The following is a 22,102-nucleotide window of genomic DNA, read 5'->3' on the forward strand; positions in this document are numbered from 1 at the left end:
TAATTTAGATTAAAAACTGCTCATGTTGCATGTATGCAGCATCTTTGTTTGGATCGTGATTAAAATGCAGTGGTTGCCTCTAATTTTAAATGTTAAGAGCACAGACAAAGCCTTAGTTTGTTTATACGAAGAGATTTATTTTATTTGTGTTACTTATTTGTTTGATTTGGGGCTTGTTTTAAAATTTCACATTATATTTAAATTTTGTCATTTAGCAGAAGCTTTTATCCAAAGCGACCAACAAATGAGGACAATAGAAGCAATCAAACCCAACAAAAGAGTAATAATTTACAAGTGCTATATTAGTATAATATTATAGTGTTATATTTCAATTTCACAAAGAAATGTACAGTATTTTGTCCAAGCAATAATAAAAGGAAATATTTAATTTATAATTTGTCTTAAATCTCATTTTGTCGAATCGTGAGTTGAGTGAATCGTTACATCTCTAGCTCGGACATTATTCGTTTTTAGGATTCATGTCTGTTAGTTAATTATTACGGTTACACTTTAGTATGTTGTATGCTGTGGACCCATCAAAATAAAGTGTTAGAAGATATTAAGCAGACAGTCTACTAATACTCTAATGACTGCTAGTTGACATGTAGCTGCAAAGTTACTTACTGTTAGTAAAATGTCTAAAGTGGACTATCGAAATAAAGTGTTACCATTATTACTAATATTTATGGTCTTTTCGGGCAGGATAAGCGATATCGCGAAGCTTGGTGTAGACTGTACACACACACACACACACACACACACACACACACACACATATATATATATATATATACATATATTAGACATGTGCCAGTATTCGGTAATGCGATATACCACGATAATGAACATGCACGATATTTTTTACGTCTAGCTGGTGCAACCGACCCCAGAACACTCAACACCTCTCACATGACAGCCATAAGCTCACATCCCGACACTTTCTTCTCAGAATTTTGAATTTACATTTTGCAATGTATGTTTTTTGCCACTGAATGAAAAAAAGGTCATTTTCACGTTATTAGCATGATTATCGTGTTGTTAACATCTTTTAACATGTTTTTAACATGTTTTACCACGTTGATAGAATGTTTAAGCATGTCGTTACCATGATTTAGCCTGTTGTAAGCATTTTAGCACATGGCTAGCAAGAATTAGCATGTTGCTAGTATTTTTCTAGCATTTGTAGCATGTTGCTAGCTATCTCACAATTGTGACTTTTGTCCATACAAATTTGCAAGGTTTTATTTTGTAGTTGCAAGTTATAAATTCATAATAGCAATTTGAACTTTTTTCTTTGTACTGTTCTCTCAGAATTGCAAGTTGTATATCTTGCGATTTTTGACACTTTTCTCCCAGATTTATTATTTTTTTTTTTTTATTTGCGTTTTGCAATTGTGTTTTTTTCCCCCACCATGAAAAAATAAGGTAATTGCAACTTTTTATCTCACAATTCTGAGTTATTTTTCTCACAATTGGTGTTTATATTTCATAGTCTTCACATTATTTTCTCAGAATTGCAAGTTTGTATCTCGCAATTTCAAGTTAGCAACTCGTAATTCTTTAAAATTGCAAGTTTAAATCTCGCAGTTCTGTTTTTTGTTTCCTGCCATGGAATAAAAAAAAATAAATATATATATACTGTATATAAAAGGTAATTGTGACTTTTTAATTCACAATTCTGAGTTTATATATCACTATTCAGACTTTTCCTCTCAGAATTGCGAGTTTATATCTCCGAATTCTGAGTTTACATCTTTTGACTTTTTTTCTTGCAATTATGTTTTCTTTTTTCCTGCCATGGTGTAAAAAATTTTTTTAAAGCTATTTGCGACTTATCTCACAATTCCGATTTTTATATTTCACAATTCGGATTTTCTCTCACAATTGCGAGATAAAAAGTTGCAATTACCCTTTTTTACTTTTTTATTCCTAGCTTCCATAATAACCCGCTTGCGTTAAGCGTGCACCGGTGGCCTGACGCTCTGTGTGTTTTCTCCGCAGCGGATGAGGACGAGGACGAGGACTTCCGCGCGCCGCTCTATAAGAATGTGGAGGTGCGTGGCGTGCAGGTGCGCATGAAGTGGTGCGCATCGTGTCACTTCTAGCATCTGCGATCACTGCGTGGAGGTGAGACGAGCGCCATGACATCAGCTGCTAAACCATGAATAAAAATAAGATATATTAGGGCTATCAACATTAACGCGTTAATTGTGCATTTATTTATTTATTTTCCGTTTAACGAAGAGCTGCACGATTAATCGTTAAAAGATCGTGATCTCGATTCAAACACCCACGCGATCCCATGACAGCGATTCGCTTGTGTCTATTAAACCTTTGAATAAGTCTTACAGGAACATTTAGATCTGTGTTCGCGCTGCCGCTGACAGAGAGAGCAGTTAGCATGTTTAGGTAAGAAACCGCTTCACAAACTGTGTAGTCTTTTCAACTACACAGCATTATTTCGGTCTTACAGTCATTTGTATTATCACAGAAATACTGGGGTGAAAGTTTATAGTTCAGATATAAACATTGATGTCTATGGAAGCGATCAAAATAGAGCAAGTCATCTTCTGAAAGTAACTGGTGCTTCAAATAACGTTTGTGTCGATTGCATTGTTTCTCCACTAGGTGGCGACAAGTGACTGTAAAAAATGTGTTTGTCATTGAATCATTCATTCAAGAGATTCGTTCAAAAACGCGGATTCATCCAGTAATGAAACAAGTGAAGTAGCCTATTTATGAGTCATTGAATCATTCATTCAAACCACTTTTTCATAATTTTAATATTAAAAATTGGTGTATTAAATATATTTTAAATACATGAAAATTAAAATGTTGAATAATTCATTCCAATTAATTAAACACTTTTAAATAGACTGCAGCGATAATATTTTCTCACACATTATTTAGTTTAGTTCATAATCATGGGAGAATCGTGATCTCTTTTTGACAAAAAAATCGTGATTCTAAATTTATCCAGAATCGTGCAGCTCTAGTTTAGCGCGTTAAATGTTTTAATGCAATTAACGCAGCATCCATTTTTTCCTGGCATCTTTTTTCTAGCGTTACAGTAGACTATGTGAACAGGCTATCAAGCATGATAAGATGCAAAAGAGAAGTTAATTCAGTACTGGCACTTCAGACAGTGCGCCAATAGCGCTTTGACGGACAAAACACACAATTATGTCAAATTACCATTTTTGGCGAGTGACCTCGTAAATACAGTCTGGAATTATGGTGTTCAAGTCATGTCAGATAGATCGTATTTATGAGTTGAACGCACATGAACACCACCACAAATTCGTTATTACGAGTGGGAAACTCGAAATTTTATTTAAGCCCTGAGTTTCCAAGTTGGGGGCGTCAGTGAAAAAATGGATGCAATGGATGCAGCTAAAGACTGTAGATATGCAGCGTCTGTATTGATGGTAAATTTGTTGAAATGAATAAAATGTAAAAAAAAAAGGTAATTTACAATAAAACGATATAAGTTACATATGCAAAATATTATATTATTGTATAATTACCATAGAATAATGATTCAGTTTACTTCTTCATAAATTGAATAAAAACAGAATCATGCACATTCTTTATTCATCATTTTGTAGATGTAGAGGTAAAAAAAAGTTTAATTTTATGTCGAAAAGTTGCTAGAAACAAAGAGACTTAAACGCACCTGACATCGTAATTACGACTTGTCAACTCTCAAATACGAACTTCCCAGGAGGACTTGAATGCACCAATAATTAAAAAATCCGAGTTGGGAGAAAATTGGATGTGTGTCAGATTCGCATCATGTGTGTCAGGTTTTTTTAAAGTCAAAGAAAAAAAGAATAAGAAATCACTCACTACTCTGCTCGCTGATTCACTTTTGCAGCTTGAATAAAGATGAATCCATATTGAATTTATAGTTTATGCATATACAATTTAGTTTGTGATATGATGTTTTAAGTTCACTATTTTTCAAAGCCTATTAAATGTTAAAAATAATGGCTTTCAATTATACTGTAATGTTGAAAAATGTATTTAATAGAGACATCGGTAGCAGTATTGGTATCAATTATACTTGTCTTCATTAATAATAGGCTACCAAAGATGCCATTAAATGCATATTTAATGCAATTAATTGTGATTAACTAATAACATGTACGATTAATTAGTTCATTTTTTTAATCGATTGAGAGCACATATATAATCTCTTCAGGACTTTGACCATCACTGTCCCTGGGTGAACAACTGCATCGGGAGACGCAACTATCGCTTCTTCTTCCTCTTCCTGCTGTCTCTGACTCTTCACATGGTTTCCGTGTCTTCCGGAGGTCTGCTGTATGTTCTGGATCATCTGGAGAACCTGTGGGAACTGCATGCCGCCGTCACGTATCCTTCAGCTCTGTGCGGTCCCAAATAAGGAATCTGGGTCCTTGATCTGACTCAGCTCTAATGTTTGATCATCAGATTAAGTGTGTGGTGAAAAGTTGCTTCTTTCAGTTGAGGACTATTGCAAAAATGAAGTCTTTTTTTGTCTGTTGCTGATCTTGAGATAGTGATTCATGCATTTTTCTCCTCCCGTTTGAACTATTGCAATGCACTTTATTTGGGAGTAAGTCAATCTCTTATTTCAAAACTGCAATTGGTCCAGAATGCAGCTGCAAGGCTCCTTACTAGCACAAAGAATTTGTACATTTTTAAGACGGTTTCAAATCTCGCTCGAAAACATATTTGTTTTCTATGGCTGTTGATATGTTGATTTTTGGAAGATGTAAATTGGTTTAATTTTTCTTCAAGGTTATTTTAGTTTTTCTGTTATTGTTGATTTTTGTTTTAGTATTCTTGTATGATTGTGCTGCTGTACAGTCCTTTAGTCTACTTTGTAGTGGAAAGGGATCTAGAAATAAAGTAGACTTGAGCTCTGTGATTGTGGCATAGAAAAGCAAAAATGATCACACAAACACTCCTGGTGCCCCGTCTGCCATTGGTCAGTCAGACAGATAGTCGTGCCCCAGACTCACGTGATTGGTTGAGTCAGAAGCTGACATGTCGGGTTACTCAAACAAAACACATCAATACTCTGAAAGTGCCACAGTGTTTCACTCTTCAGGAAGTGAATCTGAACCAGTGTTATTTGATTTTTTTTTTTTTTTTTTTACAGTTTTTATTCATATTTTGAATTAGCTCTTATTTTTATTATTTATTAAATTATTTTATTTTTATTAGTCATTTATGATTTTATTTTTAGTCATTGTTAGTAATTTTGTTATGTGCTTTCACGTACATTTGTTTCATATATTACTGTTTGTTTAATTTATCTTTATTTCATTTTTAGTGTAGTTTTAATTTTTGTTTCCAGGTTTAGTTTAATTTGTAGTCATTTTGTTATGCACTTTCATGTTTATTTTTTTTCACATATTGCTATATATAAATTAGATGTAAGCACAGGTAGAAGTACCTGCAAGGCATTTCTGCCTGACGCACATCCAGGCTGGCTGCAGGGTTGTCAGCCGGGAGCCACCCATCATTGATGTTTCGCTTCTTTAATCCTGGATCATCTCCGGGTCGTGGAGCAGTGGAAGCATCTCCCTACCACCCCCTGCAGCCAACCCTAGGATCCTTCTCTCCCCCATTTCTTGTCTTTTCTCCGAAGCCATAGCCAGAAGCTCCCTTTCTCTGCCTCCTCTGCCAGATCTTTTAGTGCCCTTGATAATTTGATGCCTCTGACACCGAGAGACTTCAGGAGCCATTAAGTGGAGGTTCCAGAGAAGCCTCGACAGCCAACTTCCACTGGATAAGTGAAAGCACGCCACCCTGCATCTTTGCACCTGTCTGAGAGGTCTGCGTATCTCTCCTTCTTCCTCTCAAAGGCAGCCTCAGGTCATCTTCCCATGGCACCATCAGTTCAACCATGATGACCGTTTTTGCGAAGGTGGACCAGAGCAAGATGTCTGCCTGGAAGGGAGGTTATAGCGATTTGCTGTGGGAACTTCAGCTGATGATCGAGATCTGCTCTCAACTCCCAGTTGCCTTCAGGTGACAGCAGCGACTACTCCTTTGTGCTGCTGCTAAGTGCCTCACCCCCTTGCCTCACAAACTGGATCAAACCATGAGATGTTGCTGGGCTGGCCCTGTTGGGCCTCGATGACTTCTGCTTGTTTTCGCAGAACCTGGTAGTGGCGCCATCTATAATGTCCTTGGGTCAGTGCCACTTTTCAGCTGGAAAGGATGTGCTGTAAACTGGGTTTCGGGTGGCCGCAAAGCTGACCGATTTCCTCTGCGCTTCCTCTGTTCTTGGGGCTTGGGAGGGTGTCATATATTGCCCTGATTAGGAAGCTCAGTCTTACTTGAGGCATCCTCCACAGATCAGTCCACGTCACAACTCTGTCAATGACAGCCTCCCAGGTTGTCCATTTACCCTTGCTGGAATTGGCTCACGGCTTTGATTTTGTAGCTCTCCTTTTCCTCCCTCACGACTTCGGAAATCACCAGTTTTTCATCGGCGAAGGCCCAGCCACTTCTGAATGTAGTTGTTAGCCTTTGAGTCCATCTTCTGGACAACTAATGAGGTGATGTGACCGTTTGAGGGGCCACATCAAGAGATGGTATATGGTAAATTGGTAACACCAAACTTTTAGCTTGCCAGGTAGTAAGCTTTGATCGATCTTCTCCAGGCCATCGGAGAGCTGTGAGGTGACGGCAGCAGCCATGTGTAGAGTCTTGCCAAACTTCTCACTGGTTTCTCTACCAGGCATGGGATTTCCTCGCCGTCCACTGAGAAGGAGATGTTGTCCCTCCTGATTCCTTTGCGGATTGAGAGGCTACGCAACTTGGCTGGTTTTATCTTCATCCTGGCCCAGTTTAATAATTCCTCAAGCCTTTTCAGCAGCCTGGTGGTGCATGCTGCTGTCTGAAGGAGGGTGGTGACATCATCCATGTATCATCGTATCGCGGGGAGTCGCTGACCTAACTGAGATTTGACTCCTCTGGCCATTTGTCTTCCACCAATGAGGACAATCTTGAAGGCTGCTGTAAATAGGATGGGGGAGAAGGAGCACCCCATTGCTATCCCTTTCTTCAGCCAGTGCCACCCAGTTGAGATCTCTACAGATGTATAGCAGACGTGAAAGTTGTTGAAGTAGCTATTAATGAGGCTCTGAATGCACGAGGGACATAGAAGTCGAGAGCAATGCTGATAAGCTGGTGGGGAACAGACCCGTAGGCATTTGCGAGTTCCAACCAGACCACATGAAGGTCCGATTTACTGCGTTTGGTTGATTGAATCTGTTCCCAAATCATTGTAGAATGCTCTACACAGCCCGGGAATCCTGAAATACCCACCTTCTGGCAACTGAGGTCAATGTAATTATTTGCCAGGAGGTAGCTGGTCATACATTTTGCCATCACCAAGAAGAAGATCTTCCCTTCCACATTTAGAAGAGCAGTGCCTCTGAACTGGCTGATATTATGCTAGTCTTTTTCCTTTGGGATGAATGTATTGACTGCCTTATTCCATGCTGGTGGAATGGTTTTGGATTTCCACAATAGCTTCAAGACCAGGGGGCAGTTCTTATAAACCCTGTAGGGTACGCCATTTGGTCCAGCTGCTGAGGCTGCTCTTGCTCGCTCCACAACCTGCTTAACTTTCGACCACTTTGGTGGAGAGCTGTCAAACTGCGTGGACGGCTCTGGTGGGCGGGGAACATGCCCCGGTGGTCCAAGGGGAATTTCCCTCAAGCTGTCACTGATCTGCGTCTTAATGTGGTCCTCCAACTCCTGTTCCGTGATGTTGAGCGTCCCGTTCTTCTTCTCCTCCAATAAGCCTCGGGTGCACTTAAAAGGGTCATGGATGAAGCTTGACCTTGCTTTCTGCTTTCGGCTTCTGCGTTTCCTGATTCTCTCCGCTTGCCTCAGGTTTGTGAGTCTAGTTCTAATCTGATCCCACAGGTTCTTCAAGCCCTCCTTTTCGTGGTCCTTGGCCTTCCTCCATGGTTTCCGGAGGAGGCGGCGTTCCTTTACCAACTGCAGGATTTCCCTTTCCCGTCTTCCACTCTGTTTGGGAGGGGTCTCCCTCTGTTGCAGTTCTCCAAATCTCCCTTTGCCTTCTTCATAGACAACGTCTCCAAAGATATTCAATTTGCCAGTTGTACTACCTCTTAGCGAGTTCTGGAGGACTGTGTGTAGGCTCTGGTCAAAGCTTCTCCATTCCTGCTTGTCACTGGCTTTTGGCCATTTGACTTTGGCCTTCCGGATTGGTTTTCTAGATGAGTCCCCTGTGGATTCCCTGTTTGGTGTTTTGCTTCGTTGATCACATTGGGGGATTTGCAGTGGTTGGTGTGAGTCCTGCTGGGTAGGCTGGTCCTGGTCCTCCTCACCAGATGCAATGGTGGGACCAATAGCACTGTGGTGCTCAACCTGGCTATGGTTCCTCCTTGTCTGACCTGCTGCTGCAGTGCAAGCTTGCACCCGGGCGCTTCCGCCACATTTTGTCTTACCCTGATGTATTTGTAGACCCAAGTATGTTGTAACTTAAGATCACCCACAGCTGCATTCTCGTGGTATCCTCTGCTCAATTGTCGCTGTCATGCCAGTCGATACCGTGTTATCCGTCCTGTTTGGTCCACCTTCCATCCCGCCTCTCGGAGGACCACCGGGCTGTTTCCTCTTTATTCTGCTTGTAGTTGCTTTAGGGAGTCGTTGCAGCTTGTTGCTCCAACAAAATGTTTTTAGGGTAACTAGCTCTGCCACCCCTGGTGCAGTCTTCCCTGGCAGCCCACCAGCCTTTCCTGGTAGTCAACTGCACTGTTTGCAGTGGTCACTGGTAATCCAGACTAACTAGATGTAAGCACAGGTAGAAGTACGTGCAAGGCATTTCTGCCTGACGCACCTCCGACAGTTTAGGATTCATTTTGTATTGTTTTTGTTTTAAGTTTTAGTTTAATTTTCAGTAATTTTATGTGCTTTTGTCTTTTTTTTTTTAATGTATTCCTAATTAGGAATAATTTATTTTTATTGCAGTTTTAGTTCAGTTTTAGTTTTGGTTTCCAATTTTAGTTTAATTTTTAGCACTTTTTTTTGTTATGTGCTTTTGTCTTTTTTTTTGTTTTAATTATTACAATTTAGGATTAAGTTTAGTGTTTGTTTTCAGTTTTTGTTGATTTTTTTGCCATTTTGTTTATTTTTTAAAATATATATTACTGTTTAGGTTAAATTTTCTTCTCAGATTTGTTTTTTTGCTTGTGTAAAGCAGTGGGTGAGTACCTTGACAGTGTGTTTTAAAGGCTGGCGGTCATGAGCGTTTCGGCTCTGTTCTTCATTCCCGTCTTGGGTCTGTCATGTTTTCATCTGGTGCTGGTGGCGAGAGGACGCACCACAAACGAACAGGTAAGATCATGTTTGACCTGCATTAGATTCTGCTGGAAGCTGAATTTATTCTCACTAAACTGCGTCACACTCACAGGTGACAGGGAAGTTCCAGGGAGGAGTGAATCCGTTCACACGCGGCTGCTGTCAGAACGTGCAGTTTGTGCTCTTCAGTCCCATCACACCGAGGTGAGCGCGCGTCTACACGTGTAAAACAATCACTTACATCACAATCAAAATCGTGATGTTGTTGCAAACCCGTATGCTGTTATTATTTCTGTGGAACACAAAAAGAGAAATTTTACAATTGCATGCAACAATAGCTCATAGTTATGACATCTCGAGCTTTAAATATGACAGAAGACACCCAAAAGTTCAGACGTTCCATGCAACAATAATTCATGCATTTGGAAGATGCTTTTATCCAAAGCTTTAAATTTAATCATGTTATTCATGCATTTTCTTGGAAACAATTTTAATAAATTAAAGTAGTGCTGTCAAATAATGAATCGCGATTAATCACATCCAAAATAAAAGTTTTTGTTTACATAATAGGCTTTATGTATGTGTACTGTGTATATTTATTAGACACCTGTCTGCGATCGCAGTGGTTTGGTGTCAGAGAAATACATGTTATATGCATGTACTGTAACTTCAAAAAAATTGTCAGCGATCTCAGGCGTTTAGTTTCAAATACATTTTATACTTATATGTATATATAAATACAAACAGATGCATGCATATATAAAAAAAAATATGTTATGTTTATATATTTTATATATAATCTAAAATATAAGAATATGAATATATAAATGTATAAACGTAAATATCTTTAAAATATATACTGTATGTGTGTGTTTATATATACATAATAAATAGACTATACTCAGTACACATACATATATAATGTAAACAAAACTTTTATTTTGGATGCGATTAGTTGCAATTAATCGTTTGACAGCACTAATTTAAAGTAAATTTAAAGTTATTTAAAAAAAATTTATATTTATATTTACAATATGTAATCTCTTCAGGACTTTGACCATCATATCATAAAAAAGTAAGTATTTTTTTTCTGAAGAACTCAAAAGAGAAATTTTGCTCCATGCAACAATATCTCATAGTTACAACTCTCAAGCTTTAAATATGACAGAAAATACCCAAAAGTTATCATAATTTATACATTTAGGAGACGCTTTTATCCAAAGTTAACCATTTTTATTATATTCTTCATGCATTTTCTTGTGAATCAAACATCAAGGATGGCAAAACCTAGTTTTTCCTGATAAACTAACAGCATGCAGGGTGAGTAAATGATGACAGAATGTTAATTTTTGATGTTAATTTTGCTCTTTAAATATCAGGTACACTGGGAAACTCAGTGACAGATTGCCGCTTCGCATTCAGCCTCCTTTCCATCACCCAGAGTCCCACAACTGAGCCCTCAAATACTCCCGGACAAGGTACTTATGTCCATAAATACTTCATTTGTGGTGCATCAAGGCTGTGAATAAATGAATAAGGTCAAACATCAAACCTGACCTGTGTTCAGCATCATTAACCTTCAGCTGTGCTTTATAAACCCACTCAGTTATATAGATACTGAAGCCTAAAGATTAGTTTTAGAATGTTTTCAGCATAATGTTAATATATGTTTTAATCCAGGAGCGATCCAGTAAATATTTTTAAACAGATTTTATGGTTTCTCTCTGAAGCGAGTCTGATTCATTTTAGGGAATCGTATCATTTGAACGATTCACCCGCAAACTGAGCCCTCAAATACTCCCGGACAAGGTACTTATGTCCATAAATACTTAATTTGTGGTGCATCAAGGCTGTGAATAAATTAATAAGGTTAAACATCAAACCTGACCTGCATTCAGCAGCATTACTCTTCAGCTGTGCTTTATAAAACCACTCAGTTATATGGATAAAGAAACTGTCAATTTACTAACACACTGAAGCCTAAAGATTGTTTTTCGAATGTTTTCAGCATAATGGTAATATATCGGTCATAATCCAGCAGCGATCCAGTAACTATTTTTAAACAGGTTATATGGTTTCTTTCTGAAGCGATTCTGATTCATTTTATCGTGTCATTTGGATGATTCAAAATGATTCACTGAGTCTGTATGCTTCATTTTGTTCTCTTTTTTATATCAAACTATTTAGTTAAATTAGTTTTATATACATCAGGTTTTGGTGACAACTAAATACTGCTCTGATTAAAAAAAATAATTAATAATTAGAATCACTATATTTAAAGAGATATTGACAGCTTAAATAGCTTCATTTAACTTGACTACATTTAAATCATGAGTAGTTTATACCAGTGTTATTTTAGTATAACTGAGATAATATTATAGATTGTTTCAATATTTTGCATTTTATTTTTATATTTTCTGTTTACATTTTAATTTTAGTGAAAGTTTTAGTAATTTTGTGTGTTTTTATTTATTATAAAACACTTTTATATCTATAAATTATATTATATTATATATAAATCTATATCGTTTTTATTCTTTTTTGTTTTAGTTATAGTTATTTTGGTACATCAAGTTAAACTAAATGAAAATGCAAAATGTTGCCTTGGCAACTTGCTGAAATAAAACAAGTTAAACTTTTTTAATATATTTTACTTGATCAGTATTATTTTAGTATCATTGAGATATTTTTCTAAAATATATATTTTATAATCAATATAATGTTTTGTTATATTTTAAATTAGTTTTATATATATATATATATATATATATATATACACACACACACACACATACATACTGTATATATATTTATGTTTTTTGTTAATTTTTTTTTGTGCTTTTGTCATTTTAGTACATCGAGCTTAAACTAAATTTATTTTAGTTTAAGCTAACTATCGATATTTGTGTAATATTTGTGTGATTTTGATGTGTTTGTGTCAGTCTCTAGATGAAATATATGCTCCAGACAGCAAACATCTGACCAGTCCACCTCCGCTGCCCCCTAAACCAGATCCAGTCCTGCTGAAGAACCATTTGGCAGCATTGGAAGGTGGGTGGATGTGTGGCAGAATCATGTTTCTGGACCGTCTGAAACACTAAATGTGTTCATGTCTCCTCTGTGTGTCTTATAACAGAGAGTTTGCTCCGGTCTAGAGCTCTAATACCTTCAGGACACAATATGAAACCACTTCAAACTTCAGAGTCGCCCACCAAAGTGCTCTACCAAGTTCCCAGAGATCAGGTGAGAAGACAGATTTACTGTTGAAATTGTTTGGCCAGAGGAGAGCTGCCTCTCCAAGTGTAGCCTTGGTTCAAACAAGGATTTTATTCTCCTGTTAGCACCAAAATTAGTTTTTAATTTCTTGCCACCGTCTCCTCCGGGAGCTCACTGGGGGAATAAAGCACTATGTGTTGAGTTTCTAGCAGCTGCCTGTTTAAACTACATAGAGCTTGCTAATTACTTAAATGTTAAACTCACATCAGACTCTTTGATAACTCTTGCTTACAACAAAGCCGAGCGACATTTAAAACTCATAATGGAATGAAACTGACCAATCTTGATCTTAATCCAACAAAACCGACTGACATATAAATCTCAAGACTGAATGGAAACGACCGACATTTAAATCTTTGTATCAAATAAAACTGACCGATGTTTAAATCTCTAAATGGAAATGAAACCAGTCAACATACAAATGTCATAATTGAAGGAAACCGGCGACATTTAAATCTCGTAATGGAATGAAACCGACCGACATTTAAATCTTTGAATTGAACAAAACTGACCGATGTTTAAATCTTCTCGTAATGGAACGAAACAGACCCACATTTAATTCTTTAATGGAACAAAACTGACTGATGTTTAAATCTCTTCATTTAACAAAATGTAACATTTATATCTCTTAACCGATTCAAACCAACCAGCGTTTGAATCTCTTAACCGAATGAAACCGATCAAAATTGAAATCTCTAAATTGCCTTTGAATGCTCAGATGTGTGTTTGAGTCACTGTTCAACTGATATATGTGCTAGACAACACTGTAAATACAATAAATCTAGGTGTAAGTCCAGAGGAATCCATCATGTGGCTGTATGGTAAAGCTCTAAGCTTTATAGACATAACAGTATGACTTTCTGTAAAGCTGCTTTGAAAAAGGATTGTGAAAAGCTTTATACAAATAAATTTGACTTCTAAAACCTGTAATACACTACATGATTTTTGCCCCGATTTTCCACCGATTTACAGTCTGGAGAAGTTGTCACTAGTTGCCAAAAGTCAAAGTCAGTTTGCAGATTTGAGTTGACAGATTCCATAGGAAATCACGTAGTGTATGATGGTCACAGACGTCGATTATTTTAGCTTCAGACTCTGATTCTAACCAGTCGGAGGATATCAAACATGTTTGATATTTTCAGCCGATTTTAGAACACATATTGTTTACATTTGTCAATCGTGTCCTAGCAACAAGGCGCAAGTTTCTGCCTGAGTTTGTTGTGATCGAAACAACTTCAAAGTCTGCTAGTGTATGATCCTCAGTTGTGTAGTGTATGATGTCCAGTTTTCTTTTGTCACTATTTACAAAGTCGGTAAGTGTATGATACCTAGTGTTTTAAAATCTGTTCAAATTTCAAAAGTCATTTAGTGTGTTCCATATTTAAGTTGAATTGGAAAATTGACAGCAGCACTCAAGTCGATATGAACAAAACCTTATGAGCAAATCAAATCAACTACATCTGCATAAATAGTAACTGGATATGATGATATTTTACTCCCAAGATAAAGTTTACCTGTTCAAAAAATTCATCCATAAAGTGGTCTCGGTCGACATGAACGATTAAAAGTCGTGTAGTGTATTCAGCCTTAAGGCCCGTTCACACAAAGGACGATAACTATAAAAATACCGATAAAGATATAGTTCTAAAAATCGTTCTCAATATTAAAGAATAGCAGAGTCCACACTACAGCTAAAATGATAAAGGCACAGAGAAACGATATAGTTTGAATCACTTTCAGAATGTTTTTTTTCCAGCTGATGAACGATACAAGCATTGACACCCAATCAGAATCCATCCTGCTATAAAGAGCTCGAGAATTTAAAGCGGTAGGCAAGCGTTCACTTAGAATAAACAGACGATATCGTCTGCTGATGTGGATGCTAATATAGTTGTCTTTATAGTTGTTTATAGCAACAAAATAAAAGTTTGTTTATATAATATATGTGTGTGTACTATGTATATTTATTATCTATAATCTATATCAGTATAATAAAAATACTGTAGAAAAATAATCTTGTTTAGCCTTTGAATTAAGATTATTTTTCTTACCCCATTGGCAGATATTTTTGCTTGATCTCATAATGGAACGAAATCCGACAACATTTAAATCTCGTCACAGAACGAAACCGACCGACATTTAAATCTCATAATGGAACGAAATCCGACAACATTTAAATCTCGTCACAGAACGAAACCGACCGACATTTAAATCTCATAATGGAACGAAATCCGACAACATTTAAATCTCGTCACAGAACGAAACCGACCGACATTTAAATCTCATAATGGAACGAAATCCGACAACATTTAAATCTCGTCACAGAACGAAACCGACCGACATTTAAATCTCATAATGGAACGAAATCCGACAACATTTAAATCTCGTCACAGAACGAAACCGACCGACATTTAAATCTCATAATGGAACGAAATCCGACAACATTTAAATCTCGTCACAGAACGAAACCGACCGACATTTAAATCTCATAATGGAACGAAATCCGACAACATTTAAATCTCGTCACAGAACGAAACTGACCGACATTTAAATCTCGTAATGGAACGAAATCCGACAACATTTAAATCTCGTCACAGAATGAAACCGACCGACATTTAAATCTCGTCACAGAGCGAAACCGACCGACATTTAAATCTCGTCACAGAACGAAACTGACCGACATTTAAATCTCGTAATGGAACGAAATCCGACAACATTTAAATCTCGTCACAGAATGAAACCGACCGACATTTAAATCTCGTCACAGAGCGAAACCGACCGACATTTAAATCTCGTCACAGAACGAAACCGACCGACATTTAAATCTCGTCACAGAACGAAACCGACCGACATTTAAATCTCGTCACAGAACGAAACCGACCGACATTTAAATCTCGTCACAGAACGAAACCGACCGACATTTAAATCTCTTAATGGAACGAAACTGACCGACATTTAAATCTTGTAACAGAATGAAAACCAACCAACATTTAAATCTCGTCACAGAACGAAACCGACCGACATTTAAATCTCTTAATGGAACGAAACTGACCGACATTTAAATCTTGTAACAGAATGAAAACCAACCAACATTTAAATCTCGTCACAGAACGAAACCGACCGACATTTAAATCTCATAATGGAACGAAATCCGACAACATTTAAATCTCGTCACAGAACGAAACCGACCGACATTTAAATCTCATAATGGAACGAAATCCGACAACATTTAAATCTCGTCACAGAACGAAACCGACCGACATTTAAATCTCATAATGGAACGAAATCCGACAACATTTAAATCTCGTCACAGAATGAAACCGACCGACATTTAAATTCTCAATATGGAATGAAACTGACCGACATTTAATTCTTGTAATGGAATGAAACTGACCAATAAAACTGACCAACATTTAATTCTCATAATGGAACGAAACTGACTGACATTTAATTCTTGTAATAGAACAAAACCGACCGACGAAACTGACTGACATTTAATTCTTGTAATAGAACAAAACCGACCGACGAAACTGACTGACATTTAATTCTTGTAATAGAACAAAACCGACCGACGAAACTGACTGACATTTAATTCTTGTAATAGAACGAAACCGACTGACGAAACTGAATGTCATTTAATTCTCGTAATGGAACGAAACAGACCCACATTTAATTCTTTAATGGAACAAAACTGACTGATGTTTAAATCTCTTCATTTAACAAAATGTAACATTTATATCTCTTAACCGATTCAAACCAACCAGCGTTTGAATCTCTTAACCGAATGAAACCGATCAAAATTGAAATCTCTAAATTGCCTTTGAATGCTCAGATGTGTGTTTGAGTCACTGTTCAACTGATATATGTGCTAGACAACACTGTAAATACAATAAATCTAGGTGTAAGTCCAGAGGAATCCATCATGTGGCTGTATGGTAAAGCTCTAAGCTTTATAGACATAACAGTATGACTTTCTGTAAAGCTGCTTTGAAAAAGGATTGTGAAAAGCTTTATACAAATAAATTTGACTTCTAAAACCTGTAATACACTACATGATTTTTGCCCCGATTTTCCACCGATTTACAGTCTGGAGAAGTTGTCACTAGTTGCCAAAAGTCAAAGTCAGTTTGCAGATTTGAGTTGACAGATTCCATAGGAAATCACGTAGTGTATGATGGTCACAGACGTCGATTATTTTAGCTTCAGACTCTGATTCTAACCAGTCGGAGGATATCAAACATGTTTGATATTTTCAGCCGATTTTAGAACACATATTGTTTACATTTGTCAATCGTGTCCTAGCAACAAGGCGCAAGTTTCTGCCTGAGTTTGTTGTGATCGAAACAACTTCAAAGTCTGCTAGTGTATGATCCTCAGTTGTGTAGTGTATGATGTCCAGTTTTCTTTTGTCACTATTTACAAAGTCGGTAAGTGTATGATACCTAGTGTTTTAAAAGTCGTGTAGTGTATTCAGCCTTAAGGCCCGTTCACACAAAGGACGATAACTATAAAAATACCGATAAAGATATAGTTCTAAAAATCGTTCTCAATATTAAAGAATAGCAGAGTCCACACTACAGCTAAAATGATAAAGGCACAGAGAAACGATATAGTTTGAATCACTTTCAGAATGTTTTTTTTCCAGCTGATGAACGATACAAGCATTGACACCCAATCAGAATCCATCCTGCTATAAAGAGCTCGAGAATTTAAAGCGGTAGGCAAGCGTTCACTTAGAATAAACAGACGATATCGTCTGCTGATGTGGATGCTAATATAGTTGTCTTTATAGTTGTGCTGTAATTTATAGTAATTTCTTTATAGCAATCGCATCCAAAATAAAAGTTTGTTTATATAATATATGTGTGTGTACTATGTATATTTATTATCTATATATAAAGACAGTATAATAAAAATACTGTAGAAAAATAATCTTGTTTAGCCTTTGAATTAAGATTATTTTTCTTACCCCATTGGCAGATATTTTTGCTTGTTTTAAGCAAAAGCTAACAAAATTTTGATAATGTTTTTTAGAAAACAAGACTTAATATCTTAAATCATTTTACTTGTCAAGTAAATGCATCTTGATTCAAGAATGTTTAGATATTTATACTAGAAAACGACAAAAATACTAAAAGTAAGAGAATAATTTTTTGCAGTGTCGTGATGGGCAACAATTAATCGCGATTAATCGCATCCAAAATAAAAGTTTTTGTTGACATAATATATGACATAATATAAGTACTGTGTATCATTTTTTGCAGTGTTATAGTTATCTTTATAGTTATTTTTCTTGGTGTGAACGGGCCATAAAGATTCCTTGCTTTGGATGTTTTCCTGGAAACTGGCTGCATGTTCTTCTAGATGTTCCTCTGTCTGTCGCTGTAGATGGGGTCGAGGATTTCCCCGCTGGTTCCCCAGGAACACGCGTCTGAACCCATCCTGCTGCCGTCCGAGAATCACGCAAATGCTCTGGCTCTGAACTCACGCTCGCTGAGTCTCAAACACTCCAGCCGCCGTGGATTACAGTGCGCAGAAATCCCCCAGAGTGTCCTCAGCGGCCGGATGGGAAGTCTGTCCTACGATAGCCTGCTGCGTCCGGAGGGCATCCAGATGGCATTTTTACCCATGGATCGTGTCTCCGTTGATGTGCAATCGCTTCCGGCGTGCGACTGTAGTTCATGCATATCAACCGCGAGCCATCGCCTGTTCACAATGACAGCCTCCCCAGACCGCTCATGAGCTCCATCCAGGAGCGCCGCGAGCCAGACGACAGAGACGAATCTGCTCCGGTGTCTCTCAATTCGGACGAAAGAGATAAATCTGCTCCAGTGTCTTTTGGTTCGAACGAAAGAGATAAATCTGCTCCGGTGTCTTTTGGTTCGGACAAAAGAGATAAATCTGCTCCGGTGTCTTTTGGTTCGAACGAAAGAGATAAATCCGCTCCGGTGTCTTTTGGTTCGGACGAAAGAGATAAATCTGCTCCGGTGTTTTTTGGTTCGAACGAAAGAGATAAATCCGCTCCGGTGTCTCTCAGTTTGGACGAAAGAGATAAATCTGCTCAGGTGTCTTTTGGTTCGAACGAAAGAGATAAATCTGGTCCGGTGTCTTTTGGTTCGAACGAAAGAGATAAATCTGCTCCGGTGTCTCTCAGTTTGGACGAAAGAGATAAATCTGCTCAGGTGTCTCTCAGTTTGGACGAAAGAGATAAATCTGCTCCGGTGTCTTTTGGTTCGAACAAAAGAGATAAATCTGCTCCAGTGTCTTTTGGTTCGAACGAAAGAGATAAATCTGCTCCGGTGTCTTTTGGTTCGAACAAAAGAGATAAATCCACTCCGGTGTCTCTCAGTAGTTTGGACGAAAGAGATAAATCCGCTCCGGTGTCTCTCAGTTTGGACGAAAGAGATAAATCTGCTCCGGTGTCTCTCAGTTTGGATGAAAGAGATAAATCTGCTCCGGTGTCTCTTAGTTTGGACGAAAGAGATAAATCTGCTCCGGTGTCTTTTGGTTCGAACAAAAGAGATAAATCCACTCCGGTGTCTCTCAGTTTAGACGAAAGAGAAAAATCCAGTCTGGTGTCTTTTTGTTCGAACGAAAGCGATAAGTCTGCTCCGGTGTCTCTCGGATCAGACGCCAGCATCTACGACACTCCAAGCAGACACAGCCTGGCAAAGGATTTCCGCGGTCCGACTCCTCCGGCATACGGCTCGAGGGAGTTCCTCCTGAGCAGCGCGGCGTATGGATATGGGAGCCGCTCGCATCTGTCCTCGTCTTCCTCGCTCACCTGCGCACCTCGGACCGCCAGCTCGCCGCTGCACTTTAACCGCACTCTATCGCCCTCTATCTATCAATCTCTGGATCGACAGTCACAGGTCCCTTCATCCACATTCCCTGCTCCGCTTCCCACCTCCTCCTACGGGCCGCAGAAAGCACTGGGTTACATCAGAGGAGGAGAAAAACCCGAACCGGAACTATGAGTCTGTTTAGAGATGTCACGGAAAACCTGGAAATATCAGGGGATTTTAAAGGGATGGTTCTCCTAAAAATTAGTGCCGGGCAACGATTAATCGTGATTAATCGCTTCCAAAATAAAAGTTTTTGTTTGCATAATATGTGTGTGTACTGTGTATATTTATTACGTATATATAAAGACACACACATACAGCATATATTTTGAAAATATTTACATGTATATATTTATATTCATATAAATTATATCATATATAAATATATTTTTATATATTAACGTGACATATTTTTCTTAAATATATACATGCATGTGTGTGTCTTTATATATACATAATAAATATACACAGTACAAACACATATATTATGTAAACAAAAACTTTTATTTTGGATGCGATTCATCGCGATTAATCGTTTGACAGCACAACAAAAAAAATACTATGGACATCAATGGCTACCGGCAACTGTTTGGTTACCAACATTCTTCAAAATATCATCTTTTGTGTTTAACAGCTGAAAGAAACTCATACAGGTTTGGAACAACTTGAGGGAGAGTAAATTATTCACATTTTTCTTTTTTGGGCGAACTCTCTGTTATTATAATAGCAAGTACATGTAACGTGTAACAAGGACACCCTAAAATAAAGCGTTACCAAAATTACTTAATTTCAGCTAGTTGCCAAAGCAACATCTCTTATTTTCAATATAAGTAAATAATTCCAATTTAATAACTAAAACGAATAAAATGATAGACATTAAAAAAACAAAAACGCAACAGATTTACTACAACTTTAACTAAAATACAAGTGAAAAGAGAAAATATAAAAATAAAATCTAATTTAAAATTATAACAACAACTATAATAGTATATTGATGTTACTAAAATAACACTGTATGCAATCAGTTACTATTCTATTTATGTATTTTTAAAATGTATTTACAGGAATATTTTGCGGTGAATGCGTTTTAAATATATTTAGTGTCTGTTTTTAAACTCAAAAATGGTTTTCGCCAAAATAGCAAAGAAGCTGGCATGGGTTTAATAAACAAATCTATAAGCAAGAAAAATTTTACTTCACTAGAGGACAAGAAAGACTTCATCCTGTGCTTTAATTAAGACAAAGTTATTTGTTAACTGTATTATTTAATGTCAAATATATATTGTTTTGTTACTTCTTTTTTCTGTTTCAATATTGTGTTTTATAATTGAATTCTTGGCTAATAAAGTTTGATTTGTTTGGTTTGATCTGCTCTCAGTGAACTTTATATTCTTTGTAATATTAGATCTGAAACTCAAATGCCTTCAATCAGAGGAGACAGGCTGTTTTAGGTCAGATTTTCTTCATAAAGGTCAAATTCCCCACAGTAAAGACCAGAGACAAATTACATGTCGGTCCACTGATGAACTGGAAAGTTCATGTATAAGCAATATACTGTATGTGTATAGCCTACATGTCTCTGAATCTCCCCAGTTTCAAAACAAATCAGTCTGAATTTACAAGTGTAAAAATAATGCAAAATATGGAAAAGCACATCATCAGACGGCCTTAAATATTTATGTGCCAAAATGAATAAATCATGAAGTAAATCATGTTTATTTGAGCTTTCTGTGCTCATATTCAGACCTTTCTGATTAAACCCAGTGATCGCGCATTAGTTCTGGGACACAGGAGCGCGTGATGGAATCACTTACCGGCCTTTGATCAAATATTAACAGCACCAGCTCCACTATATGACCTTGAAAGGATTTTATTGGAGAGGTGTTTGATGTGCCGGTTCAGCCAAGGTGGACTGATAACGAGGAGAAGCTTCGTTTTGCCTTACCTCACTTGAATATGTTCGTAGATTTGTGTTGGATGTTATCTTTGGAATGGAAATATGGATATTTTATTTGTAAACATCAATGCTTTTTCCACTTATTCCAGTTAATGTCATAAAACTAGCGAGTTGTGCTGACAGTGTCGTGTAAACATGACTGAAAAGCAGAGGAACAGACGAACCGATTCAATTGAGTGAGTCATTTACGCTGGAACCGCTCCGATTGATTCAAACTCGTGACTTCGATCATTCAGTTCAGGCGATTCACTAGCAAAAGCCAGATCACAAGAGCCATTCATTTTCCAATTTCGACATCACATGCAATGGTTTTAAAAAGCATGTAGTGATGGTGAAACGCAGCTTTTCTGAAATTCTAAGCGGGTTCGCGAATCATTTGACTCACAAACCCAGGGGGCCCCACAGCAAATTCAGTGCAAAGGGCCCAGAATTCCTAGCGATGGCCCTGTTACTCTGTTAAATAGTGCAAACCATTAAGGCAGTAGAGTTAAAAAAAAGAAAACAAAGAAAAAAGAAAGAAGGAAAGTATTCACAAATAGAAATACCTTTAAAAAATAATAATGGTTTTATTGGGAATGTAGCTAACCATAGGCTATATTTTTTTGTATAACCACAGTTTTACTACAAATACCATGGTTAAACTAAAATTATGGTTAATTTGTGGTTACCATGATTTAACTAGTAACCA

The 22,102-nt window shown here is 37.3% G+C and overlaps 1 pseudogene; it reads left to right on the forward strand.

Annotated features, from left to right (window-relative positions):
* The window catches only part of LOC107665447 (probable palmitoyltransferase ZDHHC8), a 25,566-nt pseudogene extending 5,911 nt beyond the window's left edge, over window positions 1–19,655 (forward strand).
* The last annotated feature ends 2,447 nt before the right edge of the window (window positions 19,656–22,102 follow it).

Source organism: Sinocyclocheilus anshuiensis, unplaced genomic scaffold (genome assembly GCF_001515605.1).
Source record: "Sinocyclocheilus anshuiensis isolate Anshui unplaced genomic scaffold, SAMN03320099.WGS_v1.1 scaffold495, whole genome shotgun sequence".
NCBI classification, from domain to species: domain Eukaryota; kingdom Metazoa; phylum Chordata; class Actinopteri; order Cypriniformes; family Cyprinidae; genus Sinocyclocheilus; species Sinocyclocheilus anshuiensis.